Consider the following 27,600-nt stretch of genomic DNA (forward strand, 5'->3'; position numbering starts at 1 on the left):
ATCATTCCAGCAAAGTGGTCATCATCAGCAAGGTCAGAATCAGCATCAACATCATCCTCAGCAACATCAGAAACAACAAAGAGGAAATCATTCCAATCGAGGAAGATTCGAAGGATGAGGGAATGCATCCACCAATGTGTCAAACATCTAGTGCAACTACTGTCATAAGTTTGGACACTATGAAAGAGATTGACACAAGAAGTAGTACGACCAAGGCAGTCAATCCAACAGCAATTGCGGGAATTTCCGTGGAAGAGGAAATCATCTTGCTGAATGGAAAACTGCTATGAATGAAGAAATGGATGCTTTGTATAAGAATAATACTTGGGAATTATGCGACCTTCCACTAGGAAAGAAGGCCATAGCAAACAAATGGGTATACAAAGTGAAGTACAATCCAGATGGAAGCATTCAACGATACAAAGCCAGACTAGTTGCAAAAGGATTGCACAACAATATGGTCAAGATTATGATGATACTTATGCTCCAGTAGCAAAGATGGATTCCATATGGTTCTTGATATCACTAGCGACACTTGACAGATGGAATGTGTACTAGCTTAATGTCAAGAATGCATTTCTCAAGGGTTATCTAGACGAGGAAGTCTACATGCAACAACCACTAAGTTATGTTTAAATCCAACACATTTACAGATATGTACATAGTATGTGCCCCCACACATTCAAAAATGGGAAATTCTCATTAATTAGTTGTGGATTAACCTTTCATTTGTGTGTCTTCTTGAGAAACCAATACGTCCTTTTTGTGACCTTTTACGAAACTATGATGTCAACGATCTTTTTTGTTGATTATGTAACCACTCTTTGTATCCTTACGTCTCTTTCAACTATTCATGTTTTGTGCAACACATCTATCAAAATGCTGATCATGAACTCTCAGGTTCTTCCCTTCCTTGTCTTACGCATTTGCAAACTAGAACTTGTATACATGGGTTTTGACTTATGCTAGAATAACCATCTCCTTCTCATGCTCTTCCTATGCTCTATGCTCTTCTTCTCACACTCTTTCTACACTCTTCTTGCGTTCACATCTTGTTGCACTCCAAGGTGCTCTCTTATATTGCATCTCTGCTTGATAAATCTTTACATGTAAAGGTCTATGCTTGAGTGGATCTCTACATACCCTTTTGTAATCACTTAGAGACCCCTTAGAGAAGCTTGATACATGGCTACGCTTCCTTATGTTCATCTCTATGTTACCTTGTTTCTCCTTAGACAATCTCTTGTAGCTTAATGTTCCTTATGTTTCCTTTACATAATAGTTGTGCTCTGTATAGTTATTATGTATCTTACCGTCTACATGATTAACACTCTTTGATTCTCTACATTGCTTTCACACTCCTCATGGTTCTAATATGACTACTAACTATGTTCCCTCTATGTTAGAGTGCAGGGAGTGAAGAAAGGGGTGAACATAGAGAGTGCTATATGACTGTAGGAAGGGGTGAAATAGACTTGTCACATATTTTTGGCTCCAAGGGAATCCATGGCTCACCTCTTTTGGCACTCATGACTTTTTACTTTCTCTACAACAACTTCTACGGGTAAGGTTTCCTAGTGCTTGCTTTGGCAAGTAGTTTTGGCTTTTTAGGCTCCACCATGATAGGCAAGGTTTTGATATTTTTTTCGCCTGGGCTTGCTATTGGGCACTTTCAACTCTATGGACAAATTATAGAAACCCTAGAGTATTTGGTGATCCGTTTCTGGCTAAGTATCATTGCTACTGGATGTCTCTACTGATAATCCATCAACATGTGCAACACTAATGGTGGGTATTGGTTCAGGCTCTTCCCTATACATCCGTGAGTGGTGCAAACTAGGAAAGGAGAATCATGTTTACCATCTTAAAAAAAGTCTCTACGGCTTAAAGCAAGCACCCAGAAGTTGGTACAAAAGAATCGACAAGTATTTTGCTAATGTGGGATACATGAAATCCAATGCATATCATACTCAATATTTTGTGGGCTAACATAATCTATAATAGGCTGATGATAGAGGTTCGTAAGAAAACTCTAACAAGTACCAATGATCACTCGAAAGTGAGTCCATTTATTACAAATTATTTGAATATGGGAAGAGATCTTTAGTAATTATAAAGGAGATGACAAAAATTGATGAAGAAACTAGAACTAAGGCAAAAAGAGATCTACATATGCAGAAGGAATCAACAGATGAGGAGGCCAAGTATACTATTGAGGAAGTGCACAAGATGGTGTTTGGGAAAAGCTTGGCACACAGTATGTGGGATGTACCGCCGATTGGAGGTAGTGAAGTTTTTAAGAATATGCAAGAGACTAATCCTCTGTACCCTACATTGGAACCTACGTGGCAATGCACATGAGGCACTGGACAGCCACTCTAACCTACTCTCATGGGGTGCTAGCACACCCACATCATAGGCCCTCACACTCTACAATACCCTCACTCATTGGTCAGGCACACCCACAAGCAAGGCCCTCTCTCTCTCTAGGTGACATTAGGAGATGTTGACCTCTAACAACCCCTCTCATCTCCTGGATGGAATAGAGATGCGAGGGAGCTGTGTGCTGCTAGAACAATTGGAGGAATCCATCATGTGATACTCCACCATTGAAGACCGCCACCACAGGGAATGTCATGAAGAAGCCCCCTCTTTGCACAAACTGCTGGCTCTGCACCATCACTAGAAACCTGGAATTGTTGCTTCCAAGACACAGGTGCTAGGGACACTCCTATGGGCTGGTAATGGTACACTAGGTCATCTGGTGCAACAATCCAACAGAAGGTACTAGAACAATAATCCAACTGATACTACCTCTAATGCAAAGTCTGCTTCCTTGCATGGGCACTTGTATCTCAGAGCTAGATAGTTCCCCTTGAAGCCCCCTTTCATAGACAATGTGTATTGAAGCCAAAAGAGTACTTGCTTTAGAGCTTAGTAGGAGGTCATGGTCAAGTTATCTAGAGATATTCTTGGGATATCATTTCTCAAGATGGTTGCTCGATTGTAGACCTTGCCAAATGGAGGATGGGTTGAGACAAACCATGTGTCCCATCATTCAAGCAAACAAAAGAATGAACATGGGGCTACCACATGGGCAACACATGTGGGTAGTACAATCAGGATCTTACCTGGTATTTGGGAGCCACCATCGTGGAAAACAATGGTAGGAAAATGCCATGTGACTATCATCAATTGGTTGGAACAAGATTGTGCAAGTGTACCAGTAGATCTAAGGGCCATAATAATATAGATTGGATATGGATTCAATATAGACCTATTGTAGAGGGTGTACAAAACCTTGGTAGTGTTCCAAGGGCTAGAGGAGGACTGCACAAAGGTGGGTTTACTAGAGAAGGTAGGCACCTATTTTTGGTAGGTATTTGGCCTGCAAATGACCTTGGTTTAGCATGACACAAATAGAAGCTTGTGAAGCAGGGTTGTTCGGGAAAGTATCTATGAGAGAAGTAGATCATGCCATGAAGGTGTTGAAACATTTACAAGAGCAACAAAATGAAATGCAAACATATCATTTAGTCCAAATTCAAGCTTTATAGAAAAATAAGCAGGAATTGCAAAGAAAGATCGATGTTAACTAGCAGGAAGAGAACCAATCAAGGAGTTGTAGCAACATGTGTTGAATTAAAAAAAGGAGTTTGAAAAGTATAAAATTCAAAAGAAAGAGGAGATTTAGCAGCTCACTAAGTAGTTGACAATACAGAAAGAGTGCTTACCAATAGTGCAGAAGTGGCTTAGTGAAATGAAGGATGCATTTTTTACTCAATTACAAAGCTATCTTAAGATTATGTAGATTTACAGGTTGATGCAGTGATTGCTAAAGAGAGAATTAAAGCATTGGAGGGTGTAGAGATTCATCTCAAGGCTATGAGAGATGAAGTGGATGGAGTGTTTATGACAGGAGAAAAAATTGCTGAATTGAAGACTCAACTGATAGAAACCTCACAAGCAATGTGGAGCAGTGTTCAAAGTGGAGATAATTTCAGAGTCTGGAAAGCTTGTTGAACACAAGGGAGTTCCATGCAAAGACTTCTTAGCTGATGACACAATGTGGAAAAATTTGGCAATCTCTTACTTAGTATGATTGAATTTTTGCAGCCATTAAGATGGGAAGTCAACCTGTGTCGGATGGGCTATTTGTTTAAAGCTCTTATTAGGAAAGGTTGTCCTTAAATATTATTGAAAGCATTGCCTACATGGGGTACTTGGAAACACAAGCTCATCTCACAACTAAGTATGATAAAAAGAATGCCAACATAGAGATGGATGGGGAAGGTGAGAATGACTTGGAAACACAAGCTCATCTCACAACTAAGTATGATAAAAAGAATGCCGACATAGAGGTGGATGGGGAAGGTGAGAATGAATGAATTGGTGAATATAGTAATGATCATGATGTCGCTGATGGTGAGGAATCTGACACTGAAGATGATGAATATGATAACAGTGATGTTACCTTAGAAGATCTCCTAAAGAGATGATGAACATATCTTTAGGTATGAAACCTTATCTTTATACTTCTATGCTTGTTTAACAAAGCCTTTTTTTAAAATTGAATTAATTGGGATGTGTAGATCTCATAGATTTTTTAACTATTTATAGTAGAAGGATGAGGAGCTTTTTTAACTATTTATAGTAGAAGGATGATGAGGAAGACTCAGGAAGCTCATTTGAAGACGAAGGAGATGTAGCTAACTCTCCCACTAAGATGAGTCATGAAAATATGACTATATGGCATCAAGTATGAAGCCTTATCTTTATACTTCTATGCTTGTTTAACAAAGCTTTAATTGAGATTTGTAAATCTCATAACTTTTTTATATTTTTATACTAGAAGGAGGATGTGGAGGACATAGCAAGTGAAGAAGAATCAATGTAGCTCACTATCTCAGTAAGATGAGTCATGAAAATATGACTATATTGCACGAGGTTGGAAGTTCATTTAATGCCATGTTGTTAATTCGATAACAACCTCATACTTTTGCATTTGGTAAAGAGGCGATTTTAATCCTCTTGAATCCTAAGAAAGAGCTTAATGACAAAGTCATTACAGCCATCCTCAGGTTTGGTGCAAACTTTTCCTTGGCTTTATACTTTCTTATTTTGATTAAACCTAACAAGCTAATACTTGGGTTCTTTTTTTTAGTAATGTTATAGCATAATTTTTTGAATTTATACAAAGAGTTTCATATAGGATCGATCCTCTTTTTTCTAAAGTGCTTAGCAACAAACAAATACCATAGATGATGTTTGCAAATAGTTGAAGCCTGTTCCTATGAATGAGGCATGAGTTATCATCATAGCATATTCTGAGAAGTAAGCAGCAAACCTCTACTTAGTTTTTCTCTTGCATTGCTAGAATTGTGTCAAACACAATAATTATTCTTTATTGATAATGCAACTCACATTGGAGTTTGGTGTCCATGGACATCTTTTCCAAGAACTGTTTCTTTGCCAATTTAATAGAACCCGTCCATGGCCATGCATCAGAGTAAGTATAGACTACTATGTTGTTAATTCCATGTTATGCATCATATGCAATGCACACATTCACTCTTGTTATATGTTATGATGGGAAGGTCAGCTCCAAAGTTGGTAGGTGCTATCAACGTATTAATTCGACAAGATGACTTGACATAGCAAATAGAGTATAGGACTTGATACAACAAATTAAGTATATAACATGTCAAGTACCGCATCAAAAAGATAGCCACAGTTGTGGTGGAGGGTCAGTTACAATTGCTTTTTGGTACTTGGTCAAATTTTTGAGATGCAAAGGGAGATCACACTATCAACATATACAGACTTGCATTTACATGCATTTGTAATATTTGCCATTTGAGCATTTATTATGGGCATCATTGTGGACCGTCCCCAAAGTCAAATAGATAATGGCTCAAAGGAGTGTGAAATGAATGTTGTCAAAGAGAAAAAGAGGATAGAAAAGCTTAATTCTAGAAATGAGGCTGCATTAGAAGAAATGGAAAGCTCTTTTAATGTTAGGGTTATAATTCAGCATTGACCTCAGTATCTTGAATTTGGTGGAGAGGAGGTTTCAATCCTCTCTGTTCCTGCAATAGAGGTCAATGACAATGTTATGATGGACATTCTCTAGTTTGATACTAACTTGTTCTTGGCTTGATAATTCAATATTTTGACTAAATCTAATAAGATAATAGTCATTTATTTGTTGATGCAGTATAGTTATCTCATAGTTTCCTAGATCAGTACAGAACCATATGTATATGCTATATTCTCTTCTTTCTCCTTTACTTAGTGATAGCAAAAAAACAACAACCGATGTTTGCAAATGGTTGCAACCTCTACATTTAGAGGGCATGTGAGTCTTGTTTATGGCATATCACGAGATGTAAGTATCATCTAAACCTTATTTTTCATCTTGTATTGGCAATATTGTGTTAAATCATAGTGGTTCTTAATTGTTCATGTAGTGCACATTAGTGGTTTGGGACCTTGAAGAGAACCATTATTGGTTTGTCAACTCGATTGCAGGTTTTCATGGCTCAATGCAAATGTAAGTGTTCTAATAATATGTTCTTACTTTCGTGTTACTTATCTTATGCAATAGACACACTAAGTTTTTTTATTATGTCATGATGGGTAGGTTGGTCAAAAAGTTGGTATCTGCTATCAGAGAAATAGGACAGTACAAAGACTCACCAAATTTCCAAAGGCATTTAGTAGTGGAGTAGGAGGATGGGCATAGCTGGGGTAGAGAGAGGTACCTATAACTGCATGTTGATCTTCAATGAAAAATTCTCCCTGAAGCCACATGTCTCATCAAAAGAACCTTCAGAGCTCAAATATTTAGAGGACGATCTACAATTGTTTAGGGCTGAAACCATTTGAGACTTAGTTGCTACCATTGGAAAACATGTAACCAAAAAAATGTACACCCAGAGCATCACAGTCTCCACTCAAAGCATTAGAAGAGTTGTGATGCATGTATGATGTTATTTTTGTATATGTAAATTTGCTTGTAAATTTTATGAAATATAAATTTGCATGTCATCTTATCTAATTTTTAAATATAACTATAGAAATTTATGAAAGCATTGTTCATATTATATGAAAATTATCTTATCTAATTTTTAAATGTAATTAACAAAATTAATGAAATCATTGTTCATATTAAATGTAAATTTGCATGTCATCTTATCGAATTTTTAAATGTAATTAATGAAATTAATGGAAGTATTTTTCATATTCTCATGATATTTACCTGTTGAACTCAATGCCATTAATGTCTTATGTCATCTCATATTATTTTAAATGTAAGTTAAATTATTTCTCATGTAATTATTTAATGTAATTTTAAGTGTAATGTTGTGCTACTTTTTTAATTGTGAATATCCTATGTCAATTACTTTATAGCAAATCTTTCACTTCGCTTTAATAATTATATATCCCGAAGCTTAATAATTATACAAGTCAAATTCCAAACCAATGTCACCCATATTGTCTCTCTCTTAAGCACTTTATAGCAAATCTTTCACCTAACTTTAATAATTATATGTCAAATCTCTCATATCCTGAAGCACAATAATTATACAAGACAAATTCCAAACCATTGTCATCCATATTGTCTCTTTCTTTAGTGTTATCTTCATCTCCTTTTTGATGTAAGTTAGAATGTCATCTCATGTCATTATTTAATGTAAGTTTAAGTGTAATGTTGTGTTACTTTTTAAATTGTGAATATCCTAATCACTTCATAGCAAATATTTCATTTCACCTTAATAATTATATATAAAGTGTCTCATATCCTGAAGCATAATAATTATCTTCATCTCCTTTCTATACTGTTATCTTCATCTCCTTTCCGATCTCTTCTCCTAATTCTACTCACATGGTCAGCTCAATTCTCATCTCCTCTCCTATCTCCTCGCTAGCTTTTCTCGTCTTTAGTTCTTCTCTCACATTTCTACTCGCATACTCAGTTCACTTCTCCTCTCCTATTTCTTCTACTCGCATACTTAGCTCTCATCTCCTCTCCTATTTCCTCATTATCTTTTCTCACCACTCTTTAGTTCTCCTCTCCTATTTCTTCTCAGTGCATACTTTGCAAAAGGAGAAAGCTCTTGCAATTATCAGTTCTATTGAGCACACAATCAGCGAAAACTTATCATGGATTGCCAAGAACAAATGACAGCAAGAGGAGAGAAAGAGGCAAGGACCATTGACATAATATGAGAAAGATGAGTTTGCTGCCCAGAAGCGACCCGAGGCAGAAGAGAATGACAAGATAAGACATTGTAGAGAAGAGCTACGAAAGTACTCTTCAACAAGAGAAGAGCTTGCACATCTATTTGGAGGCTATCTTGCATCTCCTTTAGCTGTTTGAGGCTCTTCCAAGCATTTCATCAACTCGAGAAGTCCATTCATTGAGGTATTTCACTTCTGCAATTTTATATCCTCTATTTGCATCTCATTTGGCATTTGAGCATGGCCTCGTGTTGCCTAGAAAGGCCCCATGTTGCCTTGGAAAGAGGCCCCATGCTACCTTGGGAATTTTTCTTGCAGGTCTACATTTTGTGACACTTGCACTTGTGCAGTCATTTTGTGGATAGCAAGTCCTATTTTCGCAGATGTTCATAACCCATGTGAATGCGTGCAAATTAACAACCTAAGAGGAGGGGACTAAGCTGACATCTAACTAATATTTGGTTATAATATAATACTTGGAAAACACATGAGAGAACAAAATATATAGTGACCTAAGGTTTAAAAAATCAAGATGAAGGTTGTAGGGCACCCACCAAGGTTCCAACATATTTGCAAGGTACGAGTGCTCATTTCCAAATTTCTATTCTATGAAAATGTATTGAATATGGTGCAAACGTTGGTACAATTTCTATTCAAATATCGAATATTGTGCAAATGTTGCTAATAAGGCGTGGGTTGTTTTTCTTTATTTTAAAAAATTTCATGCAACTCACTCACATGGCTAGCTATGACGGGGACATGAGCCCATGGCCTACTTTGACAACTCACTCACATGGCTAGCTATGACGGGGACATGAGCCCATGGCCTACTTTGGCAGGCAAAGGCGAGCATCGTCCTAAGTGATTGGAATGGGGGGCAGGCAGCGGAGGCAAATCGTGGACCTATAATGGCGTAGGCATGTGGCTATAATTTCTTTACGATGTTGAATATTGTGCGAATGTTGAATATATTGTAGAATATTGAATATTGTTTAAATGCTATATATGAGAGCTTGGGTTTGAGAGGCAGCTTAAGAGTAAGTTTCTTCCTATCACCACGTCTTTCGTTGTCTCTCTCCTTGCAGCTCTCACGACCCTCGTTCTCTCGGCCATCTTCGCCTTCACTCAGAACTTTCCTCGCTCCTCCCGCACCCCCCTTCCTCCCGCTTCTCCTGGCCTTCTTTTCCTCGGTGAAACTCTTTCTTTCTTGCGTTCCCTACGACAAAACCAAGCATGCGAGTTTATCCAAGCTCGCATCGCCAAGTACGGGCCAGTGTTCCGAACTTCTCTCTTCTTTACTCCCACCATAGTGCTCCATGGGCCCGACGCAAATCGTTTGATCTTCTCCAACGACGGAAAGCTTGTCACACCCCACTTGACCAAGTCCACAATGAGCCTCCTTGGAGAGAGTATTCTTCCTGCTTTGTCTGGAGATCAACACCGGCATCGGCGCCGTCTGATCACGGCCTGCTTGTGCCCCGAGAACTTGCAGAAGTTGGTGCCCAAGGTGGACATGCTGACAGTGCAACACTTCGCCCAAAACTGGTTCGGCAGGGAGCGAGTCAGTCTCTACACCTTGGTACAGTCGCACACGCTCAATGTTTCCATCGTTCTCCTCGCAGGCGTTCAAAGCCAAGAAGGCCGAGAGAAGCTGGTAAAACTTTTCAATACATTCATCTCCGGTATAGTTTCGCTACCCCTTTACCTTCCATGGACTACATATTTTAAAGCACGTACGGCACGCGCCGGTCTGAAGAAGGTGTTCGACGAGGTGATATCTGAAAGGAAGAAGGACATCGCAGCGGGCCAAGCCGCAAAGCTCCAAGATCTGCTATCCAGTTTTATGGCACAGAAGGATGAGAATGGGAAGCCTCCTACACGAGAGGAAACACTGGATCACATAATATCACTTTTGTATGGGAGTCATGATACCATTACCTCCACCATAGTTCTTGTTTGCAAGTTCTTATCTGAAAATCCATCTTACTACGAAGAGGTCTTGAAAGGTGGGCTGATCTGACGGCATTGAATCTATCAGGAGAGACGTAAGGGACAGACGTGTCAACCTCATGTATGTTTCCCTTGGCTCTTTTGCAGAACAAATAGCAATCGTGGAGTCCAAACCAAATGGGGAGATGCAGCTAACTTGGGAAGATGAACTACACATGGAGTGTCATCCAGGAAAGCATGAGACTACAACCTCCAGTGTTCGGTATGTTCAAGATCGCCCTTAAGGACTTTGAGTATGGTGGTTTCCGTGTTCCTCGTGGCTGGCAGGTAAGAGATAAGTTGAAATTAGTGAACCAAATTGCAATGTTGTGTTGTGGAATGGAATCAGCATTGACACACTTTGTAGGGCACTGCAGATTTACCAGAGCATATCGCAAAATCAAATGGACGAGAAGTATTTTCCGGATCCAAAACGGTTTGATCCATCTCGGTTTATGGGAGGTGATGCAAGGCCATACAACTTTATCCCGTTTGGCGGAGGCTCTCGCATCTGTCCGGGCAAAGGATTTGCGAAAATGGTGATGCTTGTGTTCATGCACCATCTCGTGAAGAGGTTCAAGTGGGCTCCCGTAAATTATATGGAGGCTTTCACTATTGAACCCACGCCGCGTCCTGTGAACGGCTTACCCGTTTTTCTTAACGAGACTACAAAGTGAGACTCAAAACATTCTCGCTTCCCTCTTTCTCCCTCATCAATAAAATCAATGATGGCATTGAATTTAGAGGGTTGTTTTAGCTGCTCGATAGTCGGCTGTTTGTGTTTATAGGACTAGCTGTTCATTGTTATAAATCTGCCAACCTAGGCTGCCTGTTAAATAATCGCCCATTATGTCTTTGTATATATTCAAGCTTGTCTTGCATAGTAAGAAACGTTGGCTTTGTCCAGTCAATCATCATCTTCGACATGGTATGATCGACATGGTGTCGCAGCCTGCGGTCTGAAGTCGTGACTTTTCGCAGACCTTGTCTCTAGCAAACTAAATACAATAGGGACCAGTCACTGAAAAATACCTATTAATTAATTTAAAACTAGGTGTTGTGGAAGGGGAGCGGGATGGCTGGATAACCTAAGGCTAAGAAGAGACACCTAGGCAACGAATTAATTGACTCGGGAAAGTTCGCACAATTCCATATCGCCAAAATTCTAGAACTTTCGTTTGAGTCACTTCGGCCGACATATATGAGGGGGAGGGAGAGTTCAGGGAGGGGGAGGGAACCGAAGAGGTGAGGGAGAGATGGGAAAGGGGAGAGGTAGAGCTTATGAGCGATGGAAGCAAGGAGTGAGAGACAAGGGGTTGAAGGAGTGAGCGATGGAAGTAAGGAGTGAGAGGCAAGGGGAAGGAGTGAGAGAGGCTAGGAAGGAGGTAGAGAGGGGGAGGGAGCGAAGGAGGAGAGAGAAGGAAGGCAAAGGGCAGAGGCTAGAAGAGACGGAGAGGACGGAGGGGAAATGAATACTCAAATTTATTAATTGAACTAGATTTGTGGCAAGAAGCCTTTTCGTGGTGGAGCACGTAACTACTCACTCGAAGTTAAACTTGAATCCTAGTAATGTATCAAAATTTTAAGAAAAAAAGCGAAGGAGTAAAATGGTGGACATGAGACGTGACCTAGGGGTCTTAACGGATCCGATCCTCCGTGCAAATGTCAGGGTGGTGATTTATTATTGATTTTGTGATGTTCATACTTTGGAAGCTGAAGTCCAACAAATACACGAATAAGGTAATACAATAACTGATCCTCATTGAAATCTATACAATATTGCCACATATGAATAAAGGTGTCATCATCCTTCGATCTTGCATCCATCTTGGATTTCCTTGCTCCCTTGCATCGATAACATGCATTAAAAGAGAGGAATGTTGTAAGAATTCAGATTGAAAACAAGCAACTTTGAATGGACGAGCAATTGAAAATATTTATATGATAGTATATAACATATAATTATTATAACCCTCAGGGGGTGCACTATTAAGAAACCCGATGTATCACGTGCATTCAAAGGGTATTTAAAAAACCCCTCAACTAAAATTCATCCCATAATAAAAACACCCCTCTTTACTTTATGAACTAATGAATTTCTTCAAAACTTGAATAGAAAAATCCCTCATGTTATTGTAATTCTGTTAAAATTTTTCAAAAACTTGCATTAAAATACCCCTCCTTTTGAATGCATGTGGTACACTAAATTTTTTTAGGTGAACCCCCCAAAGTTATAACCACACATACTATGGGAGGCAGCACACTTCCTTTCCCAAAGAGTTATAATCCAAGGGAACGGGCCCTTTCCTGGGTGCTGAGATAACGCCGAGAATATTAGCACCGAGAATAAGTCTCGCGAATAGATAAGATATTGGCATATTACTTGAATGGCAATAGTCGTAATCGTAGTCAAATGCCAATAAAATTACTATGATAGGATTACACGACATTCAAATATCATCGTCTTTTGGTGATTTCTTTGACCTTAGAGATGATATCCCAAAACTTGCCAATGTGAGCCTAAGAGGATTTGCGTGTGTCCTTGAATGGGATGATTCCGACGTTCTCAGATTGTTCAGTAGATAGTGGACAACACAAATTGATGGAGTTGAACTTGATCAGCAAAGCTTTTCTTCTTTGTCAACAAAGCTGTTTGCCGTAATAATAAAATTAAACACACATAAAAATATTATCATTGAGATCATGTATCTATGTTTTTTGTCCCTTTCAATAAAATACTTACAAATTATTTTAATTTAAAAAAACATTATTCTCTCTTTTGTTTGTAAGACATCAAGCGAGTACAAGTACTCGTGAGCATGACCTTCTATTCTACAAAATGTAAATGATTGTGGAGATGAATGAATGATTACTTTGTAGCACTTGTGATGGAAGCATGTGTGTAGAACCATTGGAAAGTTTGAGAGTGCTATAATGCAACTGCTTGCAAATGCAAAGTGATGTGCAAACTGTGTGTGTGTGCATACATGTGTACCTATCTTAATTATTTAAAAATTTTAAGCTTTTATGGAGCATTGGAGAATATCGATAGAGGAGGATAATGTTAATGAGTTTGATTGGGGTGTGTCGGGGGGAGAGAGAGAGAGAGAGAGAGAGAGAGAGAGAGAGAGAGAGAGAGAGATGATTGGGGGAGGGAGAGAGAGAGAGGGAAGGAGAGAGAAAGACTAGAATAGAAAGTAGTTAACGTTGAAGTCATGTGCTGTCCAAAAACTATTGGGAGGATAATTTTTTGCAAAACTTCTGGTAGAGCACTACCCTTGCAAGGTAGTGCTAACAAAACAATATAAGAGAAATTAATGCAATGATCAGCACAATCATAGTTGGACCTCCCACACCTTCTAATTGATCGATCTAATTTTAGAATTGAAAGGGAGTCATGTGATTCAAACGAGATGCTAGTGACAGAATATGGGAAAAGCATGTGCGAAGACTAATGGAAATGGCGTTACCTAGCTAGTGCAATTAGGTCTGCTTAAAACTCTTTTCACGCTTCAAAGTGTCAAAAAGTGAGGAATACCCAAGCTTTCTAAGGTGCTGCTTTTATCCATATCACATCCATGTCCTTAGGCAAGTAGTGCTCTGATCACCTACTACAACTTAGCCCTCTCCTATCCCTATCAAGTCTAGCTTTAATCACTCACCTAACAGCTCTTGCCCGTGCAGAGGCTGGCACCGAACATTGAGTCTTGGCTAGGAATCTAGAAAGCACCAACAACATCGACTATGTAAGGGCTGCAATCATTTGGCCTCTTCGTTGCTAACGGAGAGCATCCAAGAGATACCCATCTCGCTCTGTGCATTAATTAATGGGTTGTAAATTGATCCCCCTTGGACGAGGTTTTTCTTTGGTTAAGGTTTTTCTTTGCAGGACTTGTATCGGCTTTTCTTTGTTCATTGTGACAGTTTCATGTGGAGCTTCTACTCTTTGTTGCCAAGCTCAGAGCGAGTGTGATAGAGGCTTGGAAATTTTGGCCAATGATGAGATTGCTTTTGATGATCTGTTGCCAATCCTGATTTCTTTCCTAAGGTTAGCAAGCTTTTGAGATGGAGTCACAGCTTCCTATGGAGGTCTCCTTTGCTTTTGGACTGGTATAATATCTGGAATTTTGGTGGAGTGCAATCCCATTACCAAGACATGTGTTTCCTGTGTGAGCAAAGGCTTGTTGCTGCTATCTATAACCCTGCATCTCGGGCCGAAAGAGTTTTACCAACAACGATGCAGTGCATGACTAGCATAGAAGCAGTGGGCATGAAATATAGCATATTGGGCAAATGCTACACAATTTTGGTGACAAGAAGAGGCAAAGATGACACAAGTGATAGTAGAATGCTAGCCAAGACGTTAAAGGAGCCCTACTATTATTCATTGGTGGAGGTGTTCGAGTCAAGATGGGGATCTTGGGAGGACCATTCAATGACTAAGACCAACACGAAAATAGAGCGAGAACTACTCTCCTACTTTAAATAATTCTACAGCACTAGCTTTCATAGACTGGCTTACTCCATATATGGCTCTATAGAGGGGCCAAGAGAAACAAAAATTTAGAGCATAAGAGTAGCAACTATGAGAACACTAGGAAGGCATTCATGTTAACACTACAAATCTATCATGATTGACCACCTAAGACGATACAGAGATTCTTGACTACTTTGTTCCCAAGCTCAATCCGGGGGAGTAAATCTATGGATTGTTTAAGTTTCTTGCATGCTCTATTGAGAAGCTGAATCCAAGTTTCCTACCTACTCTATTGAGAAGCTGAATCCAAGTTTGCAAGCTTAATCTATGGAGATTGAGTAGACAAGAAAGTAGGGAGATTGATGCAAAAAGTGTGACAATTGTACGATGCACAGCAAGGCAAAACTTGCATCAATAGAAAGTGGAGCAAGGGTAGAAGCAAAGATAGAAACGATCATGGAAGGAGATTTTCATTCAACGTTGCAACCAACAAAATTGCAATCGTAGTGCTACAAAAGTGAAGCAAGCAAGAAGCAAGCTCCTAAAAGAAACCATGCAAGCCTCCTTTATTTTATATTGCCAAATTTCACTTCTATTGCACTATTTGCTTCTTCGCCTCTTTACGGCAAGCAACCTAGGGAGCAGTGTGGGTTATTTGAGCTCTCCTTAAGCCACGTATCATAATTTTAGATGTTGATTCCATGCAAATCTAAGGTAACTGTGGATTTACCTCTATTTTAGTTTTTCAAGTGTAAAAGCATAGCTAAGCTTTTCACTAGAAAAACTGAGTGCCTTTCAGGTAAATCTATAATATTGTAAACATCTACATGATTGCTAGCATTGCTTGTGTACTGAGCGGTTGGAATGTCTTGAACCAATTGTGAAGAGCTTTGGAGTATCATGGGCAGAGAAAAGGGAAATCATGGGACACAACAACTACCTGCTCTCCCTTGCAACACATGATGATCCACGTGGCCTACACACTATGCATTCATTTGGGAGGCATGGCCATCGATCCCCATGGAGCAATGCTCCAACACGACCAGATCGCAAGTCATTCATAGCTTGTTAGGCCAGGTCAAAGTCTATGTGTGTTTTACAACAACAAACATTCATGTCTTTGAGTTTCCTGACGTACTAGGACTTACAATGCTCAAAGCTCCTATGCCCAATTGAAATGTTTGGATTCTGATCCAGAAACTTGAGATACAACCACCAGGCTAGTTTAGGACACATTTAGAACAGTCACAATTTCAACCACCGGGATGGTTGACACTGTCACAATTTCAACCACCAGGATGGTTTAGCCTAACGATCTCAACTTCACATATTAGACAATAACAAGTATATTTCTTTTCATTTCTGAATTTCATAATTATAAAATAACAATATATATTTTCATTTCTGAATTTCACAATTATCAAATAACAATATATTGCTTTCCATTTCTGAATTTCACAATTTCAGTCAGTATAACTATTATTTGTCTTGAACCAACACCGGGCTGGTTTAGGACAATCACATTAAGTCCAAGCCATCGTGGTCTAGAAATAGTGGTATATAGCCCGAATAGCAGGAAATTAAATTTAATGAATTTAAGTATTAAGAAACACAATAATTTCAACCACCGGGCTGATCAACAACTAATGTCTCTTCAACCATGCTGGTTTAGGACAATCACATAACTGGTGATTGAGCTGGAGTAGCCACGGTTGCATGATGTTCCAACCACTGGGTTGGTTTAGTAAAATAACACTATATTTCTATTCTATTGCAAAATATATTGCTATTAATTTTCGCTCAACCATGCCACTAGGTTGGACAACAACTAATGTCTATTCAACCACTCTAGTTTAGGACAATCACATAACTGGCAATTGAGCTGAACTAGCCTATGGTTGCATGATGTTCCATCCACTGGGCTGGTTTACGACAATCACATTTAGTCAAAGCCTGGTTTAAGAAATGAAACAAGTAAACTATCCTAAAGCTCAATCACAAACAACCATCGGGCTGGTTTAGGCACCCCTAACTTGCATTGTATCTAGCCTCATCTAGCATGTGTATGATGTGCTCCTCAAAAACCTTGCATCTTGTCTACTTTTTAAAGATGTCCTTTCTATTTGGAGAAACTCTCATATTTTTGTGCCAAAATGTCATCATTGTAGTAGCAATAACTTACATACTTCTCCTTTTCTTGCATTCTGTTGAAGCCCACAGACTTCTTGGATTGGGATGATTGTGCATTAATTCCGCTCTATGTTTAACCGCCGCTGGAGCCATGTTGGTCCTTCTAATTGACAACATCTTCCACATTGTGCACCCAAGCCTTTCCCCTTTGTTTCTGGGGACCTCAAATGGGTATGCATCACTTTAGCACAACATTGGAGACCCCTTAATCCATGCTTAATGTTCTCATTTAGGAGTGTCCTTGGGTTGAGGAGAAGCTCATGTAGTGTACTTTTGATTGATTACTTGGTTGCATGTATGTATAGAACAAATTTTTTGATGTTTTTGAATAAATTCCTATATCCTATAGTCTTCAGGATGCATGCTTCACATGCAACATAGCACTTGTAATGATTTAATGGTCTTGTTCCAAATCCTTATTCCATAGGTTTTTGCTCTCATGTTCAATTTTGGAATGTGTACTACAACTTGAAGACAAAGTTTACCAAATTCCATTGAGCAATGCATAAGTTATGGGTCATGCAAAATACCTATATACAAAAAATTCCCTGAACTTCACCAAAAAGGACTACACCCAAGCAAACAATGACCCGAAAAAATATGAACTATAGGATCTCTGCCTAACATTTTTGTTACAAGAAAAGAAGAAACTTTTGATTGACATATAAAATTATGCAATTGATATTCAGACAGGTACTTTCTTTGATATTAGACATGCTCTTTGAAAATAGGTGGATTAGGTTGCATTTATAAAAGGCATGTTCCCCTTGCTGCTAGACTAATATGAAAAACATTAAGACAATTGTGGTTTCCACTTTAAATTGGATGTAACTACATGCCTCTACACCTTGTGGTAATCTTGTCTATATAATGAAATGTATAAAAAATGGATTAGAGGTTCAAAACTTTGGATCAATGTATTTAATAGTAGTTAGGAAACACACACACACACACACACACACACACACACACACACACACACACACACACACACACACACACACACACACACACACACACACACTCACACACTTGGAGATCATTGTGTCCTTCAGGTGATGGTAGGGTGATGACGTGTATGCTTGAACACTAGATACATCTATACTCAATGGGAGAATTTTCGCTTTTGGCAATGATCAAATATCTACCATGAATTTGATTATTAGCATGCACTTAGGATTCCCATTGACATACCTTATGGGGAGTAAGAGATGCAGTATTTCCATGGGGAAGTACATCTTCCTCCCCTCTCTCTCTCCCTAGTACCAAGATGGAGTATCCAATGCACTCTACACACACATCCCCTCGTCACACACACATCCCTTGACAGCTTTTCCTACTAGTAGCTGATATCCTTTGTATTTGATCGTGCATTCATCTCCATCAAAGATGACTTGATAGTTGTGTTCCATCATTTTCCCAACTTATAAGAGGTTCTTGCTGAGCTTCAAAATATAGAGTGCATCTTTCACCAATCCTTTCATACTAGTGAACTAGATTCAGTATATTATTTGCCTTGTAGATGACATTATTTTTCCTATTATTTGCCTTGTATTATTTAGTGGAAATGTTCATAGGTACAATACCTTTCTCTTGAACTGGATTCAGTGTATTATTTTCCTTGTATCTGACATTCTTTTGTCTTTTTGGAGATCCTCGTAAAGTGTGGAGAAATGAGACACACTATATAAAATAAGAAAAGCCATATGTTGGCATCCAGCTATGACATTAGAGACTATGAAGGGGATATTGATATTTTTGGATGGACCATCATAACGTATAGTATAAAAACATGGCATTATATCATATAGAAGATGTGAGACCATCGAGAAAAATTCCTATGATTCTAATATTACATAATCTTGAACAACAACCCCAAGAAGCTTATTGATGAAGTCGGAGGCGTAAATATTGTGGGTACTTTACACGGTCCTTTAGCAGGTGATTCGAGATCCAATTGGGTCCTTGAAATGCCAGATAAAGGGACCAGTACATGAGGATATTGGACATGTGGCCCAAAAAATGGGATCTTTATGATAGTGGTAAGATAAATCCCCTTGAGGAAGCAAAACTCTAAACCCCTATGTGATAGTCGAGTCTAGTCGAGTCCTGCTAGACTCCTTCACGATAGACCCTTGTGCAATTGACCATCTGGAAGCTTAAGTGGTGAACAAAGGATGCGTGGCCAAGACATATGCATAAGGAGAGCCCAGACACTTGAACACTCCAGCAAGACAATTGGAGATGATCTAGGTTTATTTTGAAGTAGAGTCTAGCTTTCAGACTCACTATGAATTTTTTGATTTGGTCTCACTATTCCCATAGTCTCAGAGTGAATTCCAAATGAGCCGACAAATAAGAACTAGAAAGTTTCAAATCAGCACACTCTCTACTTACAAACTGAACTCTAGGATGCCTAGGCAGGTGGCTCTATCATGGTTTTTGTTGCTTCTATACTCTATGGCACAACATAACTGAGTGCCTACAAGGACTCACTGCCATTGAGATTAGCTTGGTTGACCCTTTTTAAGCTACTCTCATTTGAATCGAACATTGATTAGCGGCCTATTTACTACGATGGGAACTATTTCATGAGGTTTTTCTACTACAGTTTTGGCAAAGTGGCCCTTAAGTATGCACGAGGCTCGTGAATCCTTTTGGGGTATTCTCTAGTTCGTGCATCCCTCTTAACTTCTCACGAGGAACTTCTAACAAATACATGCACTTATGATTGCCACCTATAGAGTTTCAGTGACAACTAAGTGATCAAACTTTGTGTTCATGTTTGGGCACGATAGATGAGTTCATTGTTTCGTCGACTATCCTCATACACCCCGAATTGGGTGAAGTATGGCATTTTGAATGCAAATCATTCCACAGCTAATTGTCCAGCAAATGGTGTTCCCATTTACCATTGTCATGCTTGAGGCTACAAGTCACAAGCTTGTCATCACAAGTGCCGACAAGAACGAGATGTGACTAAGTTTTCAATGACATCAAGGTTGTAAAAACTTCTGTGGTTTTTTGCCAAAAAAAAAACTACCATGGTGGTCAATCAATACAGACGCTATGGATGCATGCAACTAAGCTTTACAATATTCATCACCAAATACATTCAAAACAACCGGTCTAGACAACCTTGAAAGAGTCTTAAGGGCACCATTTCTTTGCCCATTGGAGGGAGGTCACCTAGGTATACGATCTAATTATCGACTCTCCATCCCACTCATCTCATGAGCAACCTTGTGTCTACAAGTGGCCCTCACCCTAACACTGTGGCCTACTATAATTCTTAAGACCATTCAAGGTGAGTAGATGAGTAGATGAAATGAAGGGCATCACCACAAAAAAATTCATCTAGGCTATTGGATGTTGGCACGACTTAGGGTTCATCCATCCTTGGTTAGAATAGAATGAGGCACTAGCCTTCCATGGGGTCAGGCCCATAGTCCTCAAGAAGTGTCGCTTGTTAAGGTTTCCCAGTGACTAAAGGCTCTTGACAGCCTCTTGTTAGGAATTCCTAGAGCTCAGCATTGTTTGTAGAGTGGAATTAGTATCTAAAGCTCCTTGGAGGACGTGAATGTATGGCTCCCACAAGTCTTTCAAGCTCGCTACTCAAGAAGAAGATATTCAAAGGGTGCTAATCCATTCTTCTTTTCCATGTATTGTCCCTTGTTTTATGTGCCACTCTATCCAATAAAACCCACTAATGGCTACTAGATCCAATACAATCTTGGTGCCAATCCAAGCCAACACTTGATGCATTTTTCTTGAGCGACTCCATTAAGTTGTGGTCATAGCAACCTTCCCATCACTGGTACTGTCAAGTACATGTCTGCATAAGCATGCCTATTCTTCAATCCTCAATCCTCCAGTTAATGAGCCAGTAAGCGAACAATGGTTCTTTCCTTAATCTAAAGGTTTGCGGGGGGGTCAATCCTCCAAACAATAGGATCACCTTAGCTACCATTCCCCACATAACAACCCTTATGACAATAATTCTCAAACAAGGGTCCTTTGCATAGGTAAAAAGTAGATAATTTTAGAAAACTTGTGGCGTATTAGTGTATATCATGCCGAAACTTTCTTTTGATGACACAATGTGGGATAGGTGTGGGACAAGCCACAATTATTCTTTATTGATGAAACACTATTAAGAGATATTTGCAGCCTTCTTGATACAATATTGCACACCACCATTGATAAAGTGGGATTATGCAATATTATGATTTTTGTTGAAAAACTTTGGAAAGACATTATGGTAGAGAACTTAAGCTCTACAATGGTATTTACTCGACAAAGAATGATAAGAAAGAATACGGAGTGAAAATACAAAATCTTGAAATTATATTGATTTTGTGCATGAAGAGCCGATACCTTGATCACTCTCTATGAAAATTGTAGATATTTGCATTGCCAACCAATTTCTATGAGAGACCATCCAAAAGTGGTAGTCTTTTAATTAGTATGATTGAGTTTTTGTCTTTTAATTAGTATGGTTGAGTTTTTGTAGCCTCTAGGATGGGAAGTCACTTGTGTGGCATGGGATATTTATTCGAGGCTCTTATCACAAAAGGATATCCCATAAATATTATTGAGAAGAAAGCTTGCATGGAATAATTTGATGTGCTAGCTCATGTGACAATGAAGTTCAAAAAAGGACACAAGAACTCTCTTGGAGAGGATACTGGAGTGGGTGCTGAATAAGATGTTGAAGACTATAATGATGAGGAAATTGATATAGAGATGGATAGAGATCAGGAGGAATGTGATAATGACAATGGTGATGAGTTTGACATGGATGCTGGCTCAGAGGGTATATCTATGGGTATGAAACCTTATCTTTTGCTTCTTTTAACCTTATTCCTTACTTATTTTATCTCTTTAATAAAGATTTTTTAAAGAAACTATGAATGTGTAAATCTCATAAACTTTCCTATGTATTTATAAGATAATAAAATTAGTACTTATGAACAACCATAGAAGGAGATTTCATATTCGAGTGCTCCATTAATCAAGGTTAGAATTTATTCATCAGTAATACAATCAAAGGTTCAAAGATTAATCTATTCTCTAAGTTTCTCAATGTCTAATCTCATAAATCGTCATATTTATCTATAGGCTTAGAAGGAGGAGGATAAAATGATTGCACTTCAAGAATTGCAAAAAGAGATTTCGACTCAGGAGAGTCTTCCCATGAATCCAACTTAAAATTTTGGAGCTACTTCAAGCACTACTACACCAACCAAGGGTGCAAATCTGGATGTACTCGAGTATTTAAACAACTCACCTCAAGGTTATTGGCTTATACCTCTAGCTATCAAGGACACCAATTTTAAAAATGTGCCCACATTGTAGTAGCAAATGTCATCCATATATATATGTGTTTGAGTATTGTACATAACTGGGGTTAAGGTACAGTGGCCTTTAATCCCCACAAATGTTTCATCTCCTCAATCATAGAGGGCTTCTATTGCATTTTCCTCTCGATCACGACTCACCAGAGTGCTCCCTTCAGATCCTTCCTACCTTTCCTTTGTGGAGCCTCTCTCTAGAAGTCTCTCCCATGCCCAATGCATGCCATGTGGACTCCCTAGGATACCAAGTGTCATTTCCAAGGTCCTTACCCTTTTAACCTCTCTTGGCATCCCTCTGAATGCTAGATATATTTGCCTAGGCACTGTTGCACTGTTAAGCCCTCTTGGTCTCCCACCTCAGCTTTACACAAATATGGTTGACATAACATTCCTTGAGAAACCAAATTACCCCTACAAATGTGGGTGGCACTCCTCTAGAAATTCAAGATGATAACTAGCTTGCCTAGGCTTGTCATCACTTGGCATGTGGATGGATGATAGACATCTATACCACTTCATGCACTCTAGCATATCCATGCACAATGTGCGTGGTGAGCTCCGATATGCCTCCCACAATGTATTTTTGTTTAGTTTCCCACTTCATTAAGTTTAGTAGTGAGTGATTATGTAAAGCCTTGTGTATATGCTGATGTTAGTGAGGTTACTTCAAATACTCAATTGGGGAGCAAGAAGTAATTATACTCTCTACCCACACCTCTAGCCATCCTTTTGCTCCACTAATTGGCACCTTATTAATCTATTTTCTCTACCAAGTGACCTTTCTTCTCTATAACTAAGTCGATATAGCAGCTACCAACTTTATTGCCAACGTGCCCATCATAACATATAAGAGAAGTGAATGTGTGCATTGCACATCATACATACCATGGAAGTAACAAAACATTACTGTATACTTACTGTGTTACAGTGCCATGGAAGCCTGCTATTGAATTCATAAACAAACACTCATGGCTTAAATGTCCACATCTAAGAAACTCCAACATGACATGGACAACCATTCAACAATAGTTATTATTTGACACAACAATTAGAAATACTTATGTTTTGAGATAATTAGGTTAATGTAAGAGTAAAATTTAGTAGGGGTTGTTACTTAGTCCTTGTAACATGCCATAAAAATAACTCTTGCCTCATCAACATTTATACATTGCAACCGATTGCAAATGTCCTTGATAGTCATTTCTTATTGCTAAGTACCCCAAAAAGAAGGGGATCGAGCAGATATACATGTTTTTGTACAGATAAAGAAAGTTGGGATATGATCATACTACATCAAAAAGTAAACAAATATTAGCCTATTAGGCTGAATAAAATACAAAAGTATGAAGCATAGGAATAGTTTGTATCAAACTTGAGGATGGCCCCAATATTACTTTGTCTCATTAACCTCTTTGTTAGGTGGGAGAGGATTCCAATCTCTTATTTGCCAAATTAAAAAGTCTTAGGTTGATATCAAGTGGACAATGTGACATTCATAGAGCTTTAGGGTGTTTCGCACCCACCAAACCGTGTGTGGCTCTCTTTCTAGCTCTCCCTTTCCCTCACCCTCTTCCATTTCGCTTCCATTATTGAGATCTCTCAACTGGTATCAGAGTGCGGGTGTTGTAGGTGAGCTCGAGTGTGAGCCTGGAGCCCGAAGTCTGCTGCTACAACTTTGTGGGAGGAAGGAGAAGCTCCGTTGGGTGACTTTACTTGTATCCTAGCGTGCAGAGACCTTGTAGAAACCTTTAGAAAGTTCTTTGAGTGGTTTTTTGCAAGCCAATAGGTGGTTTTAGAGCCAAAAAGATCTATTTTAGACCTAAGAGTTTTGTGATGAAGATGTTTTTCTCTAGAAGTAGAATCTTGCCCTAAGATCAAAATTAAAGTTGTAGAAGACTTTGAGTACTTCATTTTTCATTTTTACATCTCTGTCATCCGAGTTCTTAGTGAAAAGTTATAGCTCCTGGAAAAAGTGATGAAATTCAATTTCCTACACGGATTTCGTGTGTTGGATCTCCATATCCAGGCCACCATCTACAATTTAGACACTCCAACTGGATTCAAAGCAGTCCAAAACTTCTACCTGTGAAGCTACTTCCAATTCCGTGAAGTTTTGAAGCTGAAGTGAAGCTCTGTCTACTCCAACGTCTTCATTCCATCATTTCTTGTGTGAGTGGAAGCTCAACATCCAAGCCTCCATTTAAGAGCTATCCATCCCATTGGATTCGAGAGTGCCTGAAACATATGTGTACAAAGCTGCTTGCTATTCCGTGAAGAATCGAGGGAGTTGTGATTCTCTGTCTTTTTCCGTCGTCCCTTGTGAAGAAAATTTCTCAAAGTTTCCAAGACCTTCTCATTGATTGCCATGTGGCATTTTGGCTAAGGTTAATCATTGATTGCCATGTGGCATTTTGGCTAAGGTTAAGTTTCCTAAGGTTCATTTTTCGCAAGCAAATGCAAGGGTTAACTGGCTTTTACTCCATCCGTGGATGAGATTTTGGAGTTGTGGCAGAAGAGAGATATTTGTAGATTATCTTGCTAAGTTTGAATATGTAGTGATGCCCATGTTTTGAGACATCCCAAGTTCTATTTTCACTAGCGATCATTATCGTAGGGCCGTGATTTCTTGGATATACCTTATACAGATCACTTTGGTTGCACTCTGAGCCACGTGCGCTCATTTGTGGTTTGCATTGGGTTGCAATGGATGATTTACAGGCCATTTGGATGCATTGCGATCTTTGTTGGATGTACTGATAGGCCCAGATTGCCTTGTGGGATGCTTTATTGATGGACGTTTAGCACATAGATGCTATTTTATGCTGAGGGACAGCTTTGACATATTGCAGTGGGTGGATGCACAGGTTGTGTTATGATCTCTTGGGTGAGACATTATTGATGCTTATGCCCATGGACGGTGTTTATGCTTGAGACATTTGGCTCTTATTGGCATTATATTTGCCATTGTTTTGTCATTATGGGTTGACATTTTCTTTTGGGCCAAATTTGCTCATATGGATGCATAGTATATGCACATGAGTCAGAGGCATTTTTAATGCTTTGAGCCTTGAGTTTTAGTGACACTATCCTTCATTAAGGCAGACATATTGGGTGCACCTAGTATTTGGTGTGGTTTCTCTCTTGCAGGTACTAGCATTTGGGATTTTGTTTCATTTGCATCATGGCATCCTCTTCCATGTCTGAAAAGGAGTTTTTCAGCATTAAAAAGCTTGATGGGACAAACTTTTCTTTGTGGAAATAATAGATAAGGGATGTGCTTATTCAAAAGAAGCAGATTAAACCCTTGGCAAGGATTGAAGCTAAGCCTGCAGATATGTCTGAGGATGATTGGAATGAGTTGGATGCATTAGCAAAGTCTACTATAAGACTTCACCTTGCAGAGTCAGTTTATTTCACAGTAGTAAATGAGAAGAGTACGGAAGATTTGTGGAAGAAATTATGTGCCACTTATGAGAAGGAAACTACCTCTAATAAAGTTTACCTCATGAAGAGATTGTTTGAGTTGCAGATGAAGGAAGGGGTCTCCACTGCTTCTCACTTGAATGAATTCAATATTATTTTCATCCAGCTTTAGGTGCATAAAATGAATTTTGATGCGGAGACTAAGGTAATATTTATCTTATGTTCATTGCCATCCTCATGGGATACCTTCCGTACAGCTATCACAGTAACTTTGCACTTGGTGGAGTACTAAAGTTTGATGATGTTGTGGGTAGCTTGTTGGCCGAGGAGATTAGATGGAAGTCTATGGATGGCAACAAGCAGGATGCAGCCTTAAATGTGCAAAGGGACAGATCACAGTTCAGGGGGAAGTACCAAGAAAGAGGGAAGTCTTGTAGCAAATCTAGGGTACGGAACATTGAGTGTTACCACTATGGCAAGAAGGGCCACATGAAAAAAATTGCTACAAGCTGAAAAGAGAGAAAAAGGATAAGAAAAACAATGCAAATTTGGTTGCAAATAAGAAGGAAGAGAGCCCAAGGGAGGACAAAGGAAAAATGAAGATCGAGGAGATTAATGCAGTCACTGATGATAGTGACAATGATATTCTCTTCATGTCTTGTCTACCTGTAGACTTGCTTACCACTTCAGATGATGCATATTCCCAGGATTGGATTTTGGATTCTGGTGCTTCATTCCATGTTATCCCCATAGGAAATGGTTCTCCACTTATGACATAGGAAAGACAGGTTGTGTGCATCTTGGAAATAACTATGCATGTGACATAGTGGGAGCAAGTGACATAAAGTTTTCTTTTGCAAATGGGTCTGCATTTGTTTTGAAAAATATGAGACATGTTCCTAAGCTGACCAAGAGTCTTATTTCAGCAGGTCAGGTAGATGATGCTAGTTTTCAGACCACGTTTGGCTTTCAGAGTTGGAAAATTCAAAGGGGCTCTATGATTTTGGCAAGGGGTGCCAAGTGTGGGACATTGTATCCCTTACATGTATCAGGGGTGTCTGATCATGTTGTTGCAATAACCGAGCAACCAAGTACTTCTTTGTGGCATTGCAGGTTGGGGCACATGAGCTAGAATGGAATGAAACTTTTATACCGTTTGGGTTATGTACTGCATTTGAGTTTTTTTGATTTTGAATTTTGTGAGCACTGTCTCTATGGGAACTACACTAAATTAGCCCATAAAAGAAGGGGAAAGAAAGAGCTTGAAAGGCTTGATTTGGTGCATTCAAACGTATGTGGTCCCATGCCTACATGGTCATCATTAGGTGGGGCTGAATACTATGTGACATTCATTGATGATGCAACTAGGAAAGTATGGGCTTATGCTATAGCTCAAAAGAGCGATGTGTTCTAGGTATTTCAAAAATGGTTGGCTTTGGCTGAAAATTAGTCAGGTAGAATGCTTAAATGCCTACGAACTGATAATGGTGGAGAGTATATCTCTCCTAACTTTCAGCATTTTTGTGACACACATGGGATCAAGAGGGAGCTCATGTCCCCTAGTACTTCAGAGTAGAATCCAGTTGCAGAACAGATGAACCGCACCATTCAAGAAAGGTTGCAATGTATGCTTTCCAATGCAAGTCTTTCTGGTGGTTTTTGGGCTGAGGCAATGAAGACTACAGTGCATGTGATCAATAGATCACCTACCAAGAGTTTGGATGGTGGTATTCCTGAAGAGGCATGGAGTGGCAAGAAGCCCTCTTACCCTCATTTGCATATATTTGGGTGTGAGGCATATGCACATGTCCCAAAAGAGCTTTGAAAGAAGCTAGATCCTAAGTCTAGGACCAGTAATTCTTAGAAGATGGATCCGTGGTAGAGGCCTCAACCCTGACTTTCTAGCAATCCAGGAAGTTA

General features: G+C 39.2%; 1 pseudogene across 1 annotated transcript; it reads left to right on the forward strand.

Annotated features, from left to right (window-relative positions):
* The first annotated feature begins 4,214 nt into the window (after window positions 1-4,214).
* Window positions 4,215-11,073, forward strand: LOC147898278 (cytochrome P450 716B1-like; annotated as a pseudogene). The gene is made up of 4 exons (XR_015541527.1): window positions 4,215-4,374; window positions 9,255-10,250; window positions 10,342-10,521; window positions 10,611-11,073. The product of XR_015541527.1 is annotated as a cytochrome P450 716B1-like (transcript).
* Window positions 11,074-27,600: the final 16,527 nt, after the last annotated feature.

The sequence above is a fragment of the Dipteris shenzhenensis genome, chromosome 9, assembly GCF_047967505.1.
Source record: "Dipteris shenzhenensis isolate YYH24624 ecotype China chromosome 9, Dip_SZ_1.0, whole genome shotgun sequence".
NCBI lineage: Eukaryota > Viridiplantae > Streptophyta > Polypodiopsida > Gleicheniales > Dipteridaceae > Dipteris > Dipteris shenzhenensis.